Source organism: Euleptes europaea, chromosome 5, assembly GCF_029931775.1.
Source record: "Euleptes europaea isolate rEulEur1 chromosome 5, rEulEur1.hap1, whole genome shotgun sequence".
Lineage (NCBI taxonomy): Eukaryota > Metazoa > Chordata > Lepidosauria > Squamata > Sphaerodactylidae > Euleptes > Euleptes europaea.
The window spans coordinates 17,405,608-17,424,783 of record NC_079316.1 but is presented as its reverse complement, the minus strand read 5'-3'; the positions used below and the strand labels follow the sequence as shown (position 1 = coordinate 17,424,783).

The window sequence follows — 19,176 nt, the reverse complement described above, 5'->3', positions numbered from 1 at the left end:
GGGACCTGGCAACCCTACGTCCATCCTTAAGCAATACAAAAGCTAGTAACCTTATCAGAGACAATTCTCTTCTTGAGATGTGATGGGTTTTTCTTTCTTTTTTTTTAAGCATAAGAAAAGAATTTGCCATAGGGCAATTGGATGTGCTCGCCTAATCGTTATACATTTTAATGGTAGGTTGGACATTGCCAAAACCAGCCTGTTCATCAACAGGGATGCAAAGAGTGGTGACCTTTCCGCAGATTGGGAGCTGCCCAGAGCCTCACGCCGAGTTTCTTAATTGTGTCTGTGCTCATTGGGTTGGGAGAGGGGTGGGATGAGGGGAAAGAAACATTGTGCTAATATGACTCAGAGAGTGAAGGATGAGAGAAGCGAAACTCTTCAGTGTTTGCTGACTTGGAAGTGCTAGAATGATTCAGACCCAGGAAGCGGAGGAAATATTTCAGCAAGAGAATCTTCAGAAGTGAAGAGCTTTTTTTTGGTAAGTGGCTGTTGAATTTTTTTTCTCCCCGGTCCAAGGCCACATTCACACAGAACATAGACATGGGGGCACATATTTCCCTCAGGATGTTGCACAGTATCTAACGTTAAGTGTGGCCAGCCCTGGAGTTAGTTAGGCTGAGGAAGTCCCCCTCAGGAAACATATTTAATATATGTAGGCGCCGTCAAGTCACAAACAACTTATGGCAATCCCAGCAAACAGGCTTTGAAAACTAGTGAGAAGCAGAGGTGGTTTGCCATTGAAGAAGAAGAATTGGTTTTTATATGCCAACTTTACCACTTAAGAAAGAATCAAACCAGCTTACAGTCATCTTCCCTTCCCCTCCACGCAACAGACACCCTGTGAGGTAGGTGGGGCTGAGAGACTGTGACTATCCCAAGGTCACCCAGCTGGCTTCATGTGAAGGAGTGGGGAAACAAATCCAGTTCACCAGATTGGCGTCCGCTGCTCATGTGGAGGAGTGGGGAATCAAACCTGGTCCTCCAGAGAGTCCACCGCTCCAAACAACTGCTCTTAACCACTGCACCTCGCTGCCTCTCCATTGCCTTCCTCTGCAGACTGTTCCTTGGTGGTATCCCATCCAAGTACAAACCCCACTTAGCTTCCAAGATCTGACAAGATTGGGCTATACCATGCCACCTTCCCTCCAAACACGTTTTTTTGTTTGCTGTCAAGTTGCAACCGACTTATGGCGACCTTTAGGGTTTTCAAGGCAAGAGACATTCAGAGGTCATTTGCCATTGCCTGCCTCCGTATTCTTTAAAGGTCTCCCATCCAAATACTAACCAGGGCTGACCCTGCTTTGCTTCCGAGATCTGATGAGATCAGGCTAGTCTGGGCTGTCCAGGCCAAGGCCAAACACATTTTAGGATACCATTAAGAAGCAGCAAATTGTCAGTTGGTGCTTATGCTTTCCCCATGCTCTATAGGATTAAGGCTTCTCCCACAGCTGCATCACTGCAGCAGATCTGACTCCTTCTGAAGAAGAAGAAGAGTTGGTTTTTATATGCTGACTTTCTCTACCTTATATGGAGAATCAAATCGGCTTACAATTGCCTTCCTTTCCTCTCCCCACAACAGACACCGTGAGATAGGTGGGACTGAGAGAGTTCAGAGATAACTGTGACTATCCCAAGGTCACCCAGCAGGCTTCATGGGTAGGAATGGGGAAACCAACCCATTTCTCCAGATTAGAATCCACCTCTCTTAACCACTACACCACGCTGGCTCACAAGTCTCCCATCTATACTGCAATTTGCCCATCTGTGCTGTTAGAAGCAATTAAGTAGAATTACCATCTTTTTTTTACAGGACAGGGAGTCTGTAATTTTAAGATTTGTATAAAATGGAGAACTAAAGCATTTGGGTAACGCAAATTCCAACTCTTCCTTCAAGGAGCTCAGGACAGCTGAAATAAGATTTTGCTTCCAACAACCCTTTGGGGCAGGTAGAGCTGATTGTCCCAAGGTTACCCAGCAAGTTTCATGGCCGAGTGAGGATTTGAACTGTGTGCTTCTGGATCCTAAGCCACCACTCTAAACCTTACGTTATACTGGCTCTCTGACGCTGCTCTTCTCATCTTAACTCCCCTATAACAACTGTATGATGCTCGTATTTGCTACCCACTTTCTGTAGCATCTGTCAAGTGAAGAGCTGTAGTATCAGAGCCACATCTACAAATTCACACATTCACAAATTCACAAATTATTCTAGTCTTAATAATGTAGACTAATTAAAACATACATGCCCACACATACAGTTGGTTTCACACTTACAGCTCCTAATGCTGATGAGGAATTCATCAGCAACTGAAAGATAGTGGAGGCCTAATTTATGAGGACAGCAGGTTGGTTGAAAGATAACTAACCAGCCTTAAAACACTTAATTACAGACCCAGGTAAAATGTGTTCACATTGTATTAAACGTGTGAAATTCGCTCCCATAGGATGAAGTGATGACTAGTAGGTTAGTTCAATTTAAAAGGGGATTAGAGAAATTCATGGTCCATCAGTAGTTGTTACCCATTATGATTAAGTGGAACCTCCATGTTGAGATGCTGTGTATCTCTGAATACCATCAGGAGGAAGGGATGGACTTCCACACTTTTCTTGTGGGCGTCCAGTAGGTTCTCAACACTGCGTAGGCAAATACCAGGAGATTTGTGGGCAGTGACTGGGGTGGATGGAGTTTGGGGAGGATGTGATGTCACTTCCAGGTGATGCTCTAGGAATTTCTCCTAGACTGTGGGAAATTCCTAGAGCATCACTATGGAGGCCATTTTTTCTACTGTTCCTCAATTTCTTGAGGGTAGGAGATTAGGGCTGGAGGCAGGAAATTCTCTACTGGACCTGGGCAATAGCGAAGCCTACTTTCCAGGGGCATCTGGTTGTCCACTGTGTGAAACAGGACACTGGATTAGATGGATTATTGGTCAGATAAAGCCTTTTTTCTCATATTGCTGTTGCCCCACAAGTTTTATATCATCCCCTATTCTTGGCAAATTTTCAGGATTCCTTACAGAAATCTTTGCTTGTATTGCCCTTAGCTTCATTTGCTCTGCATAACGTTAACTATGCAGACGAGTCTAAATTGCCGATATCATTCATTTTATCATCTTTGATTGGGTGGGATCATACATATGACTCATCTAGAAAATGGAAGAAGCAGCAACTGATGGCATCTGTGCGGCAACAGATGAAAGAATCAACCAGCTTGAACAAGATGGAAAAACAGTGAAGAGGCTGCCCAATCTTCTTGAGCACTTGTAAGCACTTGTGGAATTTTGAGATCAATGACTGGTCTCTATCACAAGATGGCCACCATGGGATGCTGGGGCAAGGCACACTTTAGTAGGAAGTTGCAAGCTTAGCATCCTCCTACCGTGCAGGCAACTGTTTCTGAAGAGGCGGAAGAAGAAGAGGAGGAGGAGGAAGAGTTGGTTTTTATATGCTGACTTTCTCTACCTTTTTAAAAGGAGAATCAAATCTTACAATCTCCTTCCCTTCCTCTCCCCACAACAGACACCTTGTGAGGTAGGAGAGACTGAGAGAGTTCGGAGAGAAGTGTGACTAGCCCAAGGTCACCCAGGTGTGTTAGCCAAAATGCTCGGTTATGAATATTTATATGGGGAAATTAGCAAATCAGTAACTGGCAAGGGGCATAACCTTGGGATCTAACCTTTGTTTACGGGAGTCCATTCCAAAATTCAAACAAGAGGCGGAAGCACTGGTTTCTTTTAAGAAGTTTACTTTGAAATATGTGCACAAACAATCCAATAACACGTATACAACACACACTCAGAATCTAGGAAATAAAGGTAGGAGTACAGAGACGTTCGCCAATGTGGCTGGTTTCCCTTTGAAGAGGGGAAATACTGCACCTGGTCCTGTAGCGGAGATGTCCTGAGTTCCATGCAGCTAGCAAGAAAAAAGGGGGCAGCGGGGGAAAGGATTCCCAGGGCTTGACCAGCAAGTCGGGGAAGTATATTGGCTGGGCTGCGCAAAACCCACACCAACAAAGTGACAGAAAGTTTAGGACGGGTAAAAGAAGGGTAGCTTATGGCTGAAAACTACTCCAGTTATACTCTTTTGGGGCTGGGGGTGATGGGCTTACCCCTCGTGGTTCCCATGGCAAACAAAGGCAGACAATGGCGTTAATGATCCGCTACTAGGGTGGGGTGATGGGTGATTTAGATGGGCTAACTAGAACCTGTGGAGACCCAGGAGACAATCACTGATGGGTTTATGGAGTTGACACAAAAGGCACAAACAGCTGCGTCCGGGGTGAATCACTTCCTGGTGGCCTGAGGTGCGATCTCTTTGGTGCGGATGCCTCGGGGGCTTCCAATGGATCGTTAGTGATGCAGATGGAGGGGGGGCTGGCTACATGTCTAGTTGTTCCTTGCAAAATGGCATCTGCTGGATACTGGAACGGGATTTCAGGAAAATGGATTCCCTCTGGTTCACTCGGAGGGGTCGTCCCGCCCGTGGATACTTGGTGCCTGTCTCGCGGGGTGATGCATGAGTCTTTCCCTTTGCGTCGGGGGCTTGCTGCATGTCTGGAACGGTGGCAACACGTGTTTTTGTGGTGGCCAGGTAACACAGTTCAGGAGAGGGCCACTGTCAGGCTTCAGGTGGCTTCATGTGGAGGAGTAGGGAAGCAAACCCGGTTCACCGCTCATGTGGATGACTGGGAAATCAAACCCAGTTCTCCCCATTAGAGTCCATTGCTCTTAACCACTACACCTTGCTGGCTCTCCAGTGGTGACTTGTCCTGGGTTCTTCTGAAGCACCTCCTGCTCCACTGAAGTGGAGACACACAAGAACTGGCTATATGCGTAGGGGGGCGAAGACAATGGGCACCAATGATACAATCATAGAGTTGGAAGGGATCACCAGGGTCATCTAGTCCAACCCTTTGCACAATGCAGGAAATTAAGAACTACTTACTGGCAGTTGCCATGGTGCCCACGGACATCACTGGAGTTCATGATAAAGTAGGCAAGTTTTTTTGCCTACCCAAACTGCTAATTGCTATCCAAAACTGAAACTGGAGAATATTCTGCACATGTCTAGTTACAGGTTATTCTGGAGTAACTAATGTACATTGTAATGTCACAGATGCACTATCCCAAACCCTTAAATGCACAAAGGATTTGGCCCTGCTAAGGAGCTGTAACATTCCCTGCTTTTTCCTATCCTTAAGATGCATGGTTCTGATAAGGAAAATAAAAACAAAGTGGCAAATGTGTGCTTGGTGGCAGAGCTGAAGGTCTCTCCCCCCCACCCCCCGATTTAATCTTAGGAACTACATTTATGCATGCTGAAATGTGGCGACAGCATTTCATTTCCTTTTGGTATAAATTAGAGCAACTCCTCTGAAGTCTATGAAATGGCTTGAGATTTATACCCGTGTCATTAAAGGCACAACTGGCCCATTATGATTTCATTATGGTGATGCATGTGGTGCTGTAGGAGACCCAATTAAAAACTATCACTGCTTATAGGCTAAAAAGACAAATGCCTTTAAGATTTACCAGCCCTCTCCGAGGTATATTGTAATTTGGAGCGTGTACAAGTTTGTGTTGTCTTTTGCTTCTGTTGTACTGTCCTGCCTCTGAGGCAACCAGGGGCTGAGGAATGAGTACATGACAAAATTTCTTCTTCTGCACACTTACTGTCGTCCTTATTTGTATAGAACTATACTGACTATCTAACCCTGACCTGGATGGCCCAGGCTAGCCGGATCTTGTCAGATCTCAGAAGCTAAGCAGGGTCAGCCCTGGTTAGTATTTGGATGGGAGACCACCAAGAAATACCAGGATTGCTGTGCAGAGGAAGGCACTGGCAAACCACCTCTGTTAGTCTCTTGCCATGAAACCCCCCCCAAAGGGTTCGCCATTAGTTGGCTGCGACTTGACGGCACTTTACACACACACACACATGTTGACTATCTATAGCAAATAGTGCTGTGGTAGGGTTGCCAGCTCTGGGCTGGGAAATTCTTGGAGATTTGGTGGTGGACCCTGGAGAGGGACAAGTAGTGAGGAGAAGAGGGGAAAGACCTCAGCAAGGTATAACTCCATAGAGTACACACTCCAAAGCAGCCACTTTCTCAAGAGGAATTAATCTCTGTAGTCTGGAGATCACTTTTAGGTCAGTAGCCATGTTGATTTTGCAGTTGAAGAGCGAGATTCAAATCCAGTAGCATCTTAAAAATGAGCAAGATTACCAGAATATAAACTTTTGAGAGTTAACTATCAGTTGTAATTCGGGGGGGGGGGGGGATCTCCATGCCTTACCTGGAAGTTGGCAACCCCATACTGTGGTGGAGAATTATTTTTGGTCAGTTTTTGGCTGCATACTGTGTAGCTAATTTGGGGCTCAAAGGGGTTTTCGGTGCATTCAGTACTGGTGCGAAACAGAGGAATTCACTGGGGACAGCTTCTCAAATCAAAGAAAAAAACTTTATGAATGTCTCACCATTCAAGACTAGGGTTGCCGTGAATGTCTGGGAGCACTGGTCTATCAAGGTCAGTGTCGACTGCTTTGAGTGGCAGCTGCTTTCCCAAGCTCAGGCAGAGGGTTGTTGTTTTTTACACCACCTACTATCCTCCCCATGAGGCAAAGCATTGTGGTCATAGTCCAAGCAGGAGTCAAGTTTGACATAGCAGCAGTAGTTTTTGGAGGCTGGATGCAGGCAGGATATCCAATCCAATACAGCAGGTTCAGAGGCAGAAGGTGTAGTCACGGGCAGCCATACCATTCATACTGTGTTGGCATCACTAGTAACTTTAGCAAGTAGTAAGCTATAGCTTAATATATAGCTTAGTGTAGTGGGGTTGTGCATTTTTTTTTATTTTTTTTGCTAAATTTTGGATTCAGGTTTATTGGGCTGGATTATTTTTGGTAAACCCGAAATAAGCCGAATATCTGTACCAGTAAATATGGGTATTCGGCTTATTTTCGGGTTTCCTGAAAAATACGGGTCCATTATAGTCAATGGGGATTTTTTTCAAAGCTCCTGGGGGACATTTTTGGAGGGAGAGTCCCCAAATTTACAGCGTGGCATCACTTTACACTTACTCACATTGAATCTCATTTGCCATTTTAATGCCCATTCTTCCAGTATGCAGAGATCCTTCTGGAGCTCTTCACAGTCCGATTTTGTTTTAACCACCCTAAATAATTTGGTGTCATCTGCAAACTTGGCTACTTCACTGTTTAACCCCAACTTCAGGTCATTGATGAACAGGTTGAAAAGCACCGGTCCCAACACAGATCCCTGAGGCACCCCACTGCTCACATCCCGCCATTGTGAGAACTGACCATTGATTTCTACTCTCTGCTTCCTATTTTTCAGCCAGCTGTCAATCCATAAGAGGACTTGTCCTCTTATCCCATGACTATAAAGTTTGCTTAGCAGTCTTTTGTGGGGGGCTTTGTCAAAAGCTTTTTGGAAATCCAAATACACAGTATCCACAGGCTCATTCCTGTCCACATGCTTATTGACACTTTCAAAAAACTCTAATAGGTTAGTGAGACAGGACCTACCCTTACAGAAGCCATGTTGGGTTTTGCCCTGCAGACCTTGCCCTTCTATATGCTTGACAATTCTATGTTTAATAATACTTTCCACTAATTTACCTGGAACAGACTTTAAGCTAACTGGCCTGTAATTTCCTGGGTCCCCCCTGGAACCTTTTTTATAAATGGGTGTTACATTGGCCATTCTCCAGTCCTCTGGTACAGAGGCTGATCGAAGAGACATATTACATATCTTCGTTAGAAGTTCAGCAATTTCCCATTTGAGTTCTTGAAGAACTCTAGGATGAATACCGTCTGGTCCCTGTGACTTGTTAGTTTGCAGTTTGTCTAGACGTTCTAGGACTTCCTGCTTTGTTACCACTATTTGCCTCAGTTCCTCATTTTCCCCTCTCCAAAATCTCTGTTCAGGAGAAGGAATCTGCCCTGTATTTTCAACAGTGAAGACAGATGAGAAGAATTCATTTAGTTGTTCAGCAATCGCTTTATCCTCCCTTAGAGTTCCTTTACTCCCATTGTCATCCAATGGTCCAACCGCTTCCCTAGCTGGTTTCCTACTCCTAATATACTTAAAGAATTTCTTATTGTTTGTTTTGATGTGTTTAGCAATATGCCCCTCAAAATCTTTTTTTTTTTTGCATCTCTAATTATCTGCTTGCATTTCCTTTGTGCAAGCTTGTGTTTGCTTCTGTTCACCTCGTTTGGGCAAACCTTCCAGTCTCTGAAGGAAGACTTTTTTTTCTCTAATTGCTTCCTTCACCTTACCTGTTAGCCATGGTGGTGACCTCTTGGACTTATTACTACCTTTCCTGACCTGCGGTATACAAGCTAGCTGAGCCTCTAGTAATGTGGACTTGAGTAACCCCCAAGCCTTTTCAAGAGATTTAACCCTCCTAACTGTTCCTTTCAACTTCCTCTTTACCAGTTTTCTCATTTTAGAGAAGTTCCCTCTTTTAAAGTCAAAGGTAATTGTGTGAGATTTCCCATTCACTTTCCCACTTACATATAAATTAAATTTGATGCCACTGTGATCACTATTGCCAACTGGCTCAACTACATCCACATCCTGCACTAAATCACTGGCAGCACCACAGAGTATTAAATCCAGGATCGCCTCCCCTCTGGTTGGGTCTATGACCAACTGTTCAAGGGCACAGTCATTTAGGATGTCTAAAAATTTTATCTCTTTGGCTTGACTGGAGCATACATTTATCAAATCAATATGAGGGAAGTTGAAGTCTACCATTATTACTACTTCATTATCTTTACATGCTTCCCTAATTTCATTCTCCATCTCAAGATCACCCTGAGCCATTTGGTCAGGGGGCCGATAGAACGTCCCCAGTACTAAATCTCCTTTGGGGCCCGGAATCGTCACCCATAAGAATTCTGTGGACGAGTCTGCCCTTTTTATGTTCTCTAGCTTATTAGACACTATGCCTTCCTTGATATACATAGCAACACCCCCTCCAATATGCCCTTCCCTGTCATTTCTATACAGTTCGTAACCAGGGATGACTGTATCCCACTGGTTCTCTCCCCTCGACCAGGTTTCTGTAATGCTCACTATATCTATGTTTTCCCTTAAAACCATGCACTCTAACTCCCCCATTTTTGCTTGGAGGCTTCTAGCATTAGCATAGAAACACCTCCACACTGTTTCTCTCTTTTAGAAACACCTCCACACTGTTTCTCTCTTTACTTAACTTTGGGACAGGGAGTCCAATTTTATGGGTGCACAAAGGGGTCACCCCCATCCTGCACTCCCATTTGCGAGCTGAGCTGCCATTCGGTTTTCAGATTCAAAAGTTCAGCATTACCGAGGACTGGTGGAAAGAGCCGATTCCAGGCTGGCACATCGAAGTCTGGAGTCTCCCTTAGTTTCTGGGTCGCTTTGCATGATGTCCATGCAAATGAACTTCTAAACGGAGGGAAAAGGCTTAAATGCAAGAGAAATAAGGCACAGAAAACATTAGGGAACATTTAGGGAGCAATGTGTGGAGACCTTTAACTTTGCTTGGGCAGCTCTCTCAAGTGTGCAAGCCTATCGGCACATTTGGGGCTGCGGCCCAAACTGCGTTTAGATAAAACTGTAACGCCACTTTGACATGTGCGCACACACACACATATAGCTTACTTAAACATTTTTTTAAAAAATCCCCGTGCATTCACCCCTCATAATATATGAAACCATACCCTGTTATAATCAAAATGCGCCCTGAAATGTAGTCAAGTGATACATTGAAATAAAAAGTGACAGGAAGCTTTGTGAAATACCACCATGCAGTAACCCATTTAATGCTGTCACTGCACGGTATCATCACCGGTAGTGACAAATCTAACGGGACATTAAAAAAATCACCTGCTCTGCGCAGCTACCATCCTGCGTCTCTAGTTGATATACCCTCACTTTTCACCCCCAGTATATCAAAATTCATTCCAGCATAAATTGATATTTCTTTAGGTCTTATCATTATTTTGATTAAAGCATCCGTTCACATATTTTAACGTAGGGACTCTCATTTGAGTTGGAAAAATTCAAACACCTGTGAAGATCCGTTTATTACATATGTAATATCCTACCATTCTCCCATCAGAAGGTTCCCCAGAACCCATCAAGCCCTCAGACCTGCTTAGGGACAATACATATATTTACCATGCACTTACAGCTTCAGTATTCATGGACTGGAACTCCGTGTTCAGGCATGTTGTACCCACATAATCAATATGCACATTCCCACAGCATGGTGACGGCACATGTTGAGAGGATTGTGGATAATGCTCACTCTCGTGGTTGGTAGCCTCCTGGTACTCATTGTTGTAACATCTGAAAAGGTCAGGTAACCTCTAGGCATGCTTCTCAGAAAACCAGACCTAGGGTTAAAATCTATCAGTGACTGTTAGGGTTGCCAGCCTCCAGGTACTAGCTGGAGATCTCCCGCTATTACACCTGATCTCCAGCCGATAGAGATCAGTTCACCTGGAGAAAATGGCCATTTTGGCAATTAGACTCTATGGCACTGAACTCCCTTCCCAAACCCACCCTCCTTAGGCTCCACCCCAAAAACCTCCCTCCAGTGGCAAAGAGAGGCCTGGCAACCCTAGTGACTATATGAGAGAGGGACATACAGAGAGTGGGTGAAGCTTAAGAGCGAAGACTCTAAGCTGATGGGGGGAAAGGTTGTTTTTTTTTTACTCTGGGTTCCAGTGTGATGGGTTGCGCCTAGTGTGACTGGGGGGAAACCAGAAGGGTGACGAAAGAGAGAGTTTGGGAGGGAAAAGGTCCCTACTCTTGTCACAGGGGGAGGAACAGTCCCTGAGAAAAGCGCTGTGAAATTCCACAGAGAGAAAAAGGAAGGCAGAAGGGAGAATCTCCATACTTCCTAGTTTTAGGCACCAGAGTATGCCCATGAAGCTCTGTGTGCAGGTTCTGGGACTAAGCTACTTTAAAGAGTTGGAAACCTGGATTAAGTAAAATAACATACTTGTTGAGCAACTCAGTATTTATATCAAAAATTTGTATCTTTCCTTAACACTTGCTTTTCCTCCAATACCTTTCTCTGTGAAGTATAATACAATTCTGTTATTTTATTGTTGGACTGAATAAATCCACTGGCATCTCAATTATCTGAGGTAAAACGAAGTAGGAGACAAGGGAGAGATTCCCTCCTTCGTCACAGCCTCAGCTCCTGTTTGAGTCAACATACTCCCTTGTGGAAACCAGGCGATGAGATTGTGTATGGTGTCAGAGGTGTCGCTAGGCAGATGCAGGCAATGGCAAACCACCCGTTTGTCTCCGGCCAGGAAAACCCTGCAGGGTCACCATAAGATAGCCACAACTTTATGGCAATTTCCACCATCAAGATGTGAGCAAGAGGTGATTTGGTTAAGGATGCAAAAGAACTGAGTTTCTCTGGAGTCGGGTAGAATATGAGGGGAAAACTTCACAGAGGGTCTAAAACCAGGGTGGGCTATAGAAGAAAAGGGAAATGAGGAGGCCTGAAGGTCACTTCCTGACCCCGAAAAATCAGCCAACTCATTGGCTGCAGGTGTTTAGTAAATAAAACAATTAGAGAAAAAGCCAGTCGCCATGTTCCTTTTGGATAACCCTTGTTACTCTTCTTGGTTCTATCAATGGTAGAGGTGCCTATCCTTCCTTTTGGGTGGGTGGGGAAAGTCCTCGGGGCGTGTTCTTCATTTTAAACCCGCTGGATTGTCATTATTTAATAAAGCTCAGCATATCTGGCCAGCATCTAGTTTCACAATATGCAGGATCTAAAATATAATTTACCAGCTCCTTGTGAATTGTTTATTCATCTTCACCGTAGGGATTTCACCATCCTATTGAATTACTAGCTTAGATGTTGACAAGTGGCTCATTTCTTTTCTTCCCTCCTTGTAATTTTTGAAATGTATTTAATTCAGTCTTCTGGATATAGAATTAATTATGTATAGTATTGAAATTAGTCTCGAGGCATCCAAACAAGAAAAAGCAGAATGGAACAGGATAAATATTTGCTTCATCTATTTCAGTGGAACCAAGTGTATGACTCTAGATTTGAAAGATGACCATTACTTTAAAAAAAATCCTGCCCTGCTTTCAACGAGGGAGGAAAGGTAGCACAGTATAGCTCAATCTCATCAGTTCTCGGAAGCTGCGCAAGGTTGATGCTTGGAAGGGAGACCACCAAGGAAGATTCTGCGGAAGAAGGCAATGGCCAACCACCTCTGATTCTTATTTGCTTTGAAAGCCCCTTGCTGCGGTCGCCATAAGTCAGTTGTGACTTGATAGCACGTATGTACATATTTACTTTTAAGGAACTCAGAACAGCATATATCCTTCTTCTGTCTTCCATTTAATCCTTACAAAAACCCTATGAGGTAGTGTGGGGTGAGAGACAGACAGGTGGAAAGTGACTAAACTAAGAATACCCAGTTACCCTCATGAGGATTTAAATGTGGGCCTCCTGTGCAAGGTTGATGCCCCCCCACCACAAAAAAATTAAGACAGGAATGAAGGACAAGCCACATCACTACAGCTAGGTGTATACTTGCTTTACTTCCCCCCCCCCCCCCCGGAACGTATCTGTGTAAATGCAAAATGCATTGGAAGAATTTTAATTTTACCTGCATAAAGAATTATCGTCAACATTTGGCAGGTTATATAAGAAAGAGAAAGGCACAACCTGTCCTTACTTAGTGAATCATTGCATGGCTCACACCTAATGTTCTGCCACTATCTTTAGAAGAGGGTGGAAGTCAGTAATTACCCCTAAATGGCAGGCCTCATACCATTACTTAGAGATAGATAATATTTGGCAGCCACCCTTTAAAAATCGACACTTTTAAGGGAAGAAGAATTCTGATATAGTTTACTGGGTACTGATATGAATGCCAAAACTTGGCTCAAACTTCTTCCCACGCTTCAGAAGCAGATAGTCTTGGGATATCATCACATTCTCTGTGACAGAGGGAAATATCTGGGCTTTTGCACTGCCCAGCGCTCCTTGGTTTCTCCTTCTAGTCCCTTGTCTTGCAGGATGATCATTCCTCCTTCCCCACAAGAGTTGTTTTGGTAATCCTCTTCCTCCACCCCCCTCCCCAGGAATTTCCCTGATCAAATGGAGACTCGATGGATACTGAATTGTAAGTGCTTTACCTGCTTTCTAATCAACTCGGATTTCTCCAGAGCTGCTTCCAATAGACAACATGCACATTTCAATAAATGGAAATTGAGCTATCAGACCTTTAAGGGTGAACAGTTTTCCTTTTTTGCCCGGTACAGGCAGGCTTTAACCTATTATTTTTCTTCTTCTGATCTACTACACTGTTCCTTTACATTGCTTAATTAAATCTATGAATTCTTATAGAATCTGTAGCATATAGATTTGCTATCTTTGTCTATCTGTTACCTTGGATGGATGGATGGATGGATGGACAGACAGAGAGAGAGAGAGAGACAGAGAGAAGATAGTGGTTAACAGCAGTGGACTCTAATCAGGAGAACTAGGTTTGATTCCCCACTCCTGCACATGAAGCCAGTGAGGTGACCTTGGGCCAGTCACAGCTCTCTCAGAACTCTCTCAGCCCCGCCTTACCTCACAAGGTGCCTGTTGTGGGGTGGGGAAGGGAAGGCGATTATAAGCCACTTTGAGACTCCTTCAAGTTAGAAAAATGTGGGGTATAAAAACTAACGTGTCTGCTACTACTACTCTGTCTGTCTGTCTCTCATGCCATTGAAACCATCCTGCCTGCTGCCCACGCCCTCTAAAATCAGGGTTTAGAGTCATTACTTCTGGTCAGCCTTCTCAAGTGTGCAATTTGCCATGTGATCTGTGACATTAGTGCTCAAACACATGCTCCTCTTTTAAAGTCCTTCTAATCTCATCCTCCCGTGGGAGGGAATTAGAGGTATTTTCTGTTGATGATGGTATTACTGTGTAATGGAAGTCATTTGCAGCAGGAATGTCTGATTTCCCACCCTTTCTTTAGCATCATCTTTGCTAAACTGGTCAAAATGAGAGATTATTCCCTCAGTGCCCCTTTCTCCCTTCAGTACAGAAACTAATAATCCAGAGGAAACTCTGTTTGACTTCATCACTTTTTATCTTCAAGTTGAGTGTGTGTTCATTGGGTAACTGTTTTCCATTTTTATTTCACTGAAATCCTTTCTGATTGATCTGTTGCTTAGAATTTTACAAAACTGTTTAATACACTTTGTTCCCATATGAGACACCTTTATTAAGCCCTGGGAAAGCTGAGTTTTAGTACATCATTATCAATTCCATTAAACCAAGGCATGTTCTTTCTTGATGTCCTTGGGACTCTTATGAATCTATTGCATTGATTTCATGTAGCAGGCTCAGTAAGGTGGGAGACTTGGTTTAACATGGGCAGAAATGAACTGTGCTTTCATAAGCTGATTTCTTAAGGACATTTCCTAAAGATGAGTTTCCCTGGCCCTGCCTGTTCTTGTGCTTTGGCCTCATCTTGTTGGCTCTTGGAGCTGTCTCTAAAGCCTCTTTAGAAGTCCAAGCAATCTTTCCATCAGGAGTCCAAGCTTACCTTCCAGTTGTCTGTTGTGCCTGTTATGGGAAGAGAAAGGGAAAGCAACTGTAAGACTCCTTAAAAATTAGAGAAAACCAGGGTATAAAAACCAACTCCTCCTCCTCCTCCTCCTCCTCCTCCTCCTCCTCCTCCTCCTCCTCCTCCTCCTCCTCCTCTTCTTCTTCTTCTTCTTCTTCTTCTTCTTCTTCTTCTTCTTCTTCTTCTTGTCTCAAAGGCCTTTTATTCAGGGATGTTTCCCCGGGATCACCCCCACCAACTGCTTCAGGGCTTCCTTTTGATTATGCATGCCTTTTCCAACAGTCAGAGGTTTCCTGGCTCTTCCCGTGTGTTTTGCCTGCATTTTCCAGATTCTGGTTAAAACAGCATCCAGAAAAGACGGGCAAATTGTGCGGGGAGAGCAAGGCGACCTCTGACTGTCGGAAAAGGCATACATAATCAAAAGGAAGCCCCAGAGCAGTTAGTGAGGGTGACCGCAGGGAAATGTCCCTGCAGACAAGGCCCAAGTGTCTTTTTTCCTGCTAGTATTGTAGCTGTAGGACTCAGATTCTACATCTACAGTGAAGAAAGGGAGCTGTCCAGCAGGGTAAAGAGCAGGATCCATGATGAGGTTGCTTGAAAGAACAGGAAGCTTGCCCAGCTATGTATATGAATCTTGAGCAGGGACTCAAGGAGCTGGTCAGAATGACATGAAGTAACTGTAAAATCTAGGTAGTTACTGTACAACTTTGTTGTTGGTTCTGAAGCTCCATCCCTTCCTGGAACATTAGCAGATCTCATTCTGATCATACTTAAGTCAACAGTGCTATGAGGTGGTCATTCTGTCTTCCAGCATAAGTCTGCACTCAGGCTGATTTTGTTCTTGTGTTTCTAGAGTCATGCTTGGGAATTCTGTGTAGCTGGAACCCAAGAAATCTTCAGCTAGATCTCGACAGTGGAGAATTGTCTTCCTGCCAATCCCAGTATTTACTTAGGCCAGGAGAAATCAACACACCTTGACATGGCTCTGGGACATCTTCCTCTGCTGGAATCCAGAATTCTCATCATGTGTGTGGCCTGAGCAGTACTAGGACTAGCAGTTGGGTAATTTTCCACTACCTAGACCAGCGTTTCTCAGCTAGGGTTCCCCGGAATCCTAGGGTTCCACGAGATATTGCTAGGGGTTCCACGGGAAATAGTGATGGATACACTAATCATACGTAAATCATATGCAGGGGTTCCCTGAGACATGAATATTATTTCAAGGGTTCCATAAGGGGGAAAAGGTTGAGAAACCCTGGCCTAGTCCCTGGGGTCTAATATTCTTAGGGACTAAGCCTCTTTTTCAGAATGTGTCTCAAGTTCTGGGAAGCCATGGGCGATGGCAACAGATTCATATCAATTTGTCTGGCACTCTATATTTACCAGTCCCAAAGAGCTGGGCTTGGCATCTGTCCTGCTTTCCTATCTGTTTTATTGTACTTCAGGGCTAGCATTCTATTCAGTTGCCTATCCTTCTGCTGCTGGCTTGCTGGCCTCATTTTGCAAGGACCTAATGCTGCCTATGTATTTGGGGAGTGTCGTTCATGTTGATTTGCTGTGGGCTTTGTTCCCAGAACTGCAGCTGGCCCCACAACTCTGCAGCTGAACCTTAATAGAATGCCCCTGGAAGTGTCCCAGAAAACACTTTACTACCCTGATTAGGGACCCTGCCAGTTTGGCCTGCATTCTCACCATTGGCATCAGCCACTACCTGCATCCCCTAGAGCCAGCGTGATATAGTGGTTAAGAGTGACGGACTCTAATCTGGAGAACTGGGTTCGAGTCCCCACTTCACCATATGAAGCCTGCTGGGTGACCTTGAGCCAGTCACAGTTCTCTCAGAACTCAGCCATGGCAACCTACCTCCCAACATCTCTTGCCTTGCAAACCATATGGGGTGGCCATAAGTCAATGAAATCTACGCACTTTTATATGAGGATGTGAATGCAGCTCTGTAGAACATGGTGTACTTCACTGTCATTTAAATGTTAAATAGGTGAACAGCGAGAGTGGCATTGGGGTCAACAAGCTGTGAAACCACAAAATGCCACTCAGCAAAGGTCTTTTTATGCTTTAATTGAGCACGAAACACAACAAGGGGCCTTTCTGGAAAGATCAGAAAACCGAAGCAAATTTTTCTGGTAATGTTTTATCGAAAGTCCAGAAATATGAAGTGTTACTGAACTAAAATGAGCCTTTATCTTGCAGGGAACCAAACCCTAATGAAACATGGCTATTTAAAAGGGTAGTTCAAAACTGGGAGGGAAGGCATCACGGTTTAGCCCGATTTGGTCAGATTTTGGAAGCTAAGCAGTGTCAGTACTTGAATGGGAGATCACCGCAGTAGATTCTGAAGAGGAAGGCAATGGCAAACCCTTGTCTATTCCAAAACTACCTCTTTGCCCCTGCTCACACTTTCTGCAGTCTCCTTGGGATCTGCTGGTAACACCAGATAGAGCTAAGTGTCATCTGCATATTGGTGGCAGCTCAGCCCAAATCTCTGGATGACCTCTCCCGGTGGCTTTGCATAGATGTTGGAAAGAATGGGGAATAGATTTAACAATTGCACTCCCCCCTGTCCATCTCCTGGTGAACGTCATCCACCAAGGTGACCAAGTCCATTTCAGTCCCAGGACCAGCTCTGAAACCAGGTTGGAATGGAAGGTTTCCGCTGCTTCTCACTTGCCTTGACAGTCCCTTGCTGGAGCTGCCATAAGTCGGTTATGACTTGGTGACTCTTGAACACATGAAAACATGAAGATGCCTTATACTGAATCAGACCCTTGGTCCATCAAAGTCAGTCTTGTCTACTCAGACCGGCAGTGGCTCTCCAGGATCTCAGGCAGAGGTCTTTCACATCACCCACTTGCCTGGTCCCTTTCACTGGAGATGCCGGGGATTGAACCTGGGACCTTCTGCATGCGAAGTAGAGGCTCTACCACTGAGCCACAGCCCCTCCCCTTATGTAGGTGTGTGTGTGTGTGTGTGTTAAGTGCCGTCAAGTCGCCTCCGACTCATGGCGACCCTATGAATTAAAGTCCTCCAAGTGTCCTATCCTTGACAGCCTTGCTTATGTACGCAGTTCAAAAAGCAGATTTCCCTAGATTTTCTCCACCCCTTCTTTGTAATAAAAATGCAAGCGTGTAGACAATTCTATAGAGTGATCATCTGATGCAGTAGATATCTAAGAAGAGTATATATACCATATATAGATTGTGTGTGTATGTTCATGTTTCTAAAAATGCCAGTGTGGGTCTTCAGTTTCTTTGTTATGATAAACAGGGTTCTGGAGCCTGGGATAAGGCCATCAGCTTTGAGGGAAGATCAAACCCTTCGTCATTTTAACATCAAAAATATATCTTGAATTCTTAAAAAAAAATCACTGAAATTCTTTCTGTGACTTTTTTTCCTCCTCCAAAGCCAAAGCATTCTTACTCTAGGGTGGAGCGTGCGTCTCTTCTTTTTCAAAAGACGTTTGACAGCTCGTCCCAGGAGAGGGTCTTAGGCTTTTAAAATTTTTATTAGCCTGCAATATTTGGAAGTTTCGAGGCTTGGCTTCTATCTTTGAGGTAGGGTATTTGGCGGTATGAATTTTTTAAGCCGCAGCGGCTCCTAGGGATGTGTATTGTCGATTTGTCACAGATCGTTTGTCAGAGGGGACAATGGAGCTTTTGTGAGCAGGGTACAGAGGAGGCAGGTAGGATGGCAAACTTATCGCAGGCCAGCATTAGGGATGACTTGCTGTTATGCTTATGGGTCTGACCTGGTATGTAAAGCAGCAGGGTGGGGTTACTAGGGTCAGATCAAGAAAAAGAAGAGTTGTTTTTTATATACCGACTTTCTCTACCTTTTTAAAGGAGAATCAAACCAGCTTACAATCACCTTCCCTTCCTCTCCCCACAACAGACTTTGTGATTAGGGTTGCCAACCTCCAGATAAAAAGGTGGTGTATCTTGGCAAAATAAAAAAGGGGTGTTCCCAGCCCAAAAGGGCTGAGGAGGCTACCTAAAGGCGGGTCCTCCCCTGCCCCAGCGCCGGAACGCCCCAGGACTGACCCCTTGGGGTCAGCGCACAGAAGTGCTCCATCTGCACGTCGGCAGCATGGGAAGGACGGCATCTGGGCCTCCCTGCCAGCACCCAGGCCACCCCGGATGGCGTAAGCAGCATGGGCACCGGCGCAGGAGGCCCAAACACTGACGCAGCCCCTTCCTGGCCTCCTAAGGGCTTTTGCTCTCGAGGTTCAGGAATGGGCTGTCAGTGCATTTCTCTGGTTTATATAGGGTTGCCAGGTCCCCCTTCGCCACAGGTGGGAGGTTTTTGGGGCGGAGCCTGAGGAGGGCAGGGTTTGGGGAAGGGAGGGGACTTCAATGCCATAGAGTCCAATTGCCAAAGTGGCCATTTTCTCCTGCCACCACCTGGAGACCTTAAGAACATAAGAAAGGCCCTGCTGGATCAGACCAAGGCCCATCAAGTCCAGTAGTCTGTTCACACAGTGGCCAACCAGGTGCCTCTAGGAAGCCCCCAAACAAGACGGAAAGCAGGCAG

At 44.9% G+C, this 19,176-nt stretch overlaps 1 protein-coding gene and 1 non-coding gene across 6 annotated transcripts in view; one reads left to right on the top strand and one right to left on the bottom strand.

Moving 5' to 3' along the window:
* Positions 1–19,176, top strand: part of NLGN1 (neuroligin 1) — a 553,403-nt gene that overhangs the window by 469,271 nt on the left and 64,956 nt on the right. The gene's annotated exons all lie outside the window — the stretch shown is intronic.
* Positions 17,516–17,587, bottom strand: TRNAA-CGC (transfer RNA alanine (anticodon CGC)). The gene has a single exon. It is a non-coding gene; the product is annotated as a tRNA-Ala (tRNA).